Below are 4,371 nucleotides of genomic sequence, written 5' to 3' on the forward strand. Positions count from 1 at the left end.
AGCAGATAACAGCCCTGACCGCTGCTCAGCAAAGGACTGTCCCAGCAATGACGGTGAAGGATGCCAGGAAAGAGGTCCGCAAAGCTATGACCAAGATGACCGCCGAGGATGATGTGGAGGCCTATCTGACAGGCTTTGAGAGAGTGGCCACCCGAGAGAGGTTGCCACAGCAACACTGGGCAGAGGTGTTGGCCCCCTTCCTCGTCGCTGATCCCCAGCAGGCATACTACGACCTGAGCGAGGAGTATGCCCGGGACTACTCCAAGGTAAAGGCAGAGATCTTGGCCCGACTAGGAGTGGATCAGCATCTACGCGCTCAAAGAGTGAATAGCTGGAGATACCAGGAGGCGCTACCATCGAGGGGGCAGATGCACCAACTTGTTCACTTGGTCCGCAGGTGGCTTCAGCCGGAGACATCAACCCCAGCCCAGATGGTCGAGAAGGTTGTTTTGGACCGTTTCCTGAGGGCCTTGCCGGGTGAGATCCAACAATGGGTGGGACACGGGGACCCGTCTGATGCCGATGCGCTGGTGGGGTTGGTGGAGAGGTTTTGTGCCACTCAGGCCCTAACAAAGAAAGCCCCTTATACCAAGACAGGCCTTAAGGCACGGAAGGTCTTGTCACCCACAAATTCCCGGGGCAGGACAACGCCCAATGTCCGGGAAGTACCCCAGGGGAGGAGGAGGGGGGAGGCTCCCACCTGTTGGACCTGCCATGAGCCAGGTCATATTGCAGCCCATTGCCCCAATTCCTCAGAGCCCATGGACTGCAGTTCCGCCAGAAGGGTTTCTCTCTATGCTGCCCCTGTCTACACAGCTACTAGCCCCGACTCTGCTGATGAGCGCCACCTGTGCCGGGTGACTGTGGCAGGGCATCCAGCGTTGGCCCTGCTGGACTCAGGCAGTCGGGTGACCTTGATTAATGGGTCCCTCACAGACCCCAAGGCAGTCACAGGGCGCACAATTGGAGTCCTGTGCATCCATGGGGACGTAAAGGACTACCCCACCACAGTTATTAACTTCCAGACCTCTTGTGGAGAGACACTACATGAGGCAGCGGTTGTCAAGAACTTGCCCCATGACCTTATCTTGGGACGGGACTTCCCCATGTTCTGGACTCTATGGCGGGGAAACCAAGAGTTGGGGGGTTGTTCTCCTGTGTTGTCTGGTCAGATCTCTGAAGCCGAGCCTGATGACCCAGACTCTGGAGTTCCTGCCGTAGGGGTGACCGCCACAGAAGATGGAAGTGTAATGTTTCCCCTAGATGTTATGGCAGGCGAAACTGAGGAGGTAGTGACAGGACCGCAGTTGTCGGATTTGGAGGTATCCCGTGACAACTTTGGTACTGCACAACTCCAGGACCCCACTCTGGTCCGCGCCAGAGAAAATGTGGTAGAGATTAATGGTGTACCTCAGCACCCAGGTGCGGATAAGTTGTTCCCTCGAGTGGTGGTAAATCAGGAGTTATTGTACCGCATTGATAAGGTCCACGGTGAAACCCGGGAGCAGTTAATGGTACCTCAGCCATATCGTCAGATGGTGTTAGACCTTGCACATAAGCATGTGATGGGAGGGCACCTAGGCACCACAAAAACTCTGGAACGCATCTTGCAGCGTTTTTATTGGCCCGGAGTGTACGATAGGGTAAAAAGGTATTGTGAAACTTGCCCTGATTGTCAATTGCATGCTCCCATGGTACACTTTCGAAGTCCGTTGGTACCTCTGCCCATTATTGAGGTACCCTTTGAAAGGGTCGCCATGGATTTGGTCGGTCCTTTGGTTAAATCTGCTCGGGGGCATCAGCATATCCTGGTAGTCATGGACTATGCTACCCGATATCCTGAGGCCATCCCACTACGGCACACCTCTGCGAAACTAATTGCTAAAGAGTTGTTTGCCATGTTCTGCCGGGTGGGACTTCCCAAGGAGATCCTCACAGATCAGGGGACTCCTTTTATGTCAAAAGTCACCAAGGAGCTATGTCGGCTCTTTAATATTAAACAGTTACGCACCTCTGTGTACCATCCTCAGACGGATGGATTGGTAGAACGGTTTAATAAAACTTTAAAGAGTATGCTAAAAAAGGTGGTAAACAAGGATGGGAAGGACTGGGATGTACTGTTGCCATATTTAATGTTCGCCATCCGAGAGGTTCCACAAGCCTCTACTGGGTTCTCGCCGTTTGAGTTAGTATATGGCAGACATCCCAGGGGTCTCCTGGACATAGCCAAAGAGACATGGGAACAAGAGCCCACCCCCCACAAAAGTGTAATAGACCATATCTCAGATATGCAGGACAGGGTGGCGGCCGTCATGCCCATTGTCAAGGAGCATATGGAGGAGGCACAAAGAACTCAAAGCCGGGTTTATAACAGGTCAGCAAAAGTAAGGACCTTTAATCCCGGTGATCGTGTGTTGGTGCTAGTCCCCACTGTAGAAAGTAAGTTTCTCGCTAAATGGCAAGGACCGTATGAGGTTATAGAGAAAATAGGAGAGGTGAACTACAGGATACGTCAGCCCGGACGGAGAAAACCCGAGCAGACTTATCATGTTAATCTGTTAAAGGCCTGGAAAGACAGAGAGAGTCTGCATACAGAGATGGTTCTGGCTAGTCCACCTCCTGCGATACCCTCACAGGCTGCAGGTAAGCCTGTGCCGGAGGCAGAAGTGCGAATAGCCGATACCCTAACCAAAGAGCAACAGCGAGAGGCTCGAGAGTTTGTAGCAAGAAATACAGATGTGTTCTCAGAGTTGCCAGGCTACACATCTGTAATTAAACATGACATTGTCACTGAGCCAGGGGTAAGGGTAAGATTAAGGCCGTACAGAGTCCCTGAAGCTCGTAGACAAGCCATATCAGAGGAGGTTCAGAAGATGCTGAAGCTAGGGGTAATTGAGGAGTCCAAAAGTGAGTGGGCCAGTCCAATTGTTCTAATTCCCAAACCGGATGGGACGTTGCGATTTTGCAACGATTTTAGAAAATTGAATGAGGTGTCTAAGTTTGATGCCTACCCCATGCCCCGGGTGGACGAGCTTATTGAGAGACTAGGGAGTGCTCGGTACTTCACCACCCTTGATCTAACTAAAGGATATTGGCAGGTACCCCTGACAGATAGGGCTAAAGAAAAGACAGCCTTTATCACCCCTGAGGGCCTTTTTCACTATGTTGTGTTACCATTTGGGCTTCATGGGGCCCCCGCTACCTTTCAACGGTTAATGGACATAGTGTTAAAGCCACATAGGAGATACGCCTCAGCCTATCTAGATGACATTATCATCTACAGCCAAGACTGGGCGAGTCACTTGGCCAAGGTACAGGCCGTAGTGAACTCTCTAAGGGCAGCGGGCCTGACTGCAAACCCCAAGAAGTGTGCGCTGGGAATGGAGGAGACACACTATTTGGGGTATGTGATTGGTCGAGGTATAATTAAACCTCAGGTCAACAAGATTGACGCTATACAGGGTTTGCCTCAACCAGTGAGCACAAAGCAAGTCAGGGCATTCCTGGGCATTGTAGGGTACTACAGACGGTTTATACCAAACTTTGCCACCATGTCCGCTCCCCTGACAGACCTGCTGAAGGGTAAAAGGCCTGTCATGGTGCGGTGGAATGAACAAGCAGAAGGTGCTTTTCAGGCATTCAAGTCTGCGTTGTGTGGATCTCCCATCCTCATTGCGCCAAACTTCAAGAGAGAGTTTATTGTGCAGACGGATGCGTCAGATGTAGGACTGGGAGCTGTCCTGTCTCAGGAGGTGAATGGCGAGGAACACCCCATTACCTACCTGAGCAGGAAGCTCACGCCAGCAGAGAAAAATTACAGTATCGTAGAGAAGGAATGTCTGGCGATAAAGTGGGCATTAGAGTCCCTACGGTACTACTTGCTGGGACGACGGTTCCGTCTAATAACTGACCACTCTCCTCTCACGTGGATGAGTAGAACTAAGGAGAAGAATGCCAGGGTCACTAGGTGGTTCTTGTCCCTCCAAAATTTCAGCTTTACGGTGGAGCACAGAGCCGGGAAACTACAGGGCAATGCGGATGCCTTGTCCCGAACGCATTGCTTAATGTCAGGAGTTCGCCCCGGTGGGTCTGAACTGAGGGGGAGGGTATGTGAGAAAGTGAGAGGTGTTGTGTGGGAAAACCGCTATCTGTCCTACAGGCAGATGAAATACATGTGGTAAAAGCCCTGGGTTTGTCTGCAGTAACCCAAGGGTTAATGCAGACATGATAAGCAGGAATAGTCTGTTTTGTCTGTGTTGGCCTAGCTAACACAGACACATTTGTAATGTCCGTACTGGGCCTGCTTATTATGGAGTAGGGGTAGGCTGGTAGTGGGACTCCTACTCCACCCGGGCTTCGGTCCTGGGCTTT

The sequence above is a fragment of the Engystomops pustulosus genome, chromosome 1 (assembly GCF_040894005.1).
Source record: "Engystomops pustulosus chromosome 1, aEngPut4.maternal, whole genome shotgun sequence".
Taxonomy (NCBI): Eukaryota; Metazoa; Chordata; class Amphibia; order Anura; family Leptodactylidae; genus Engystomops; species Engystomops pustulosus.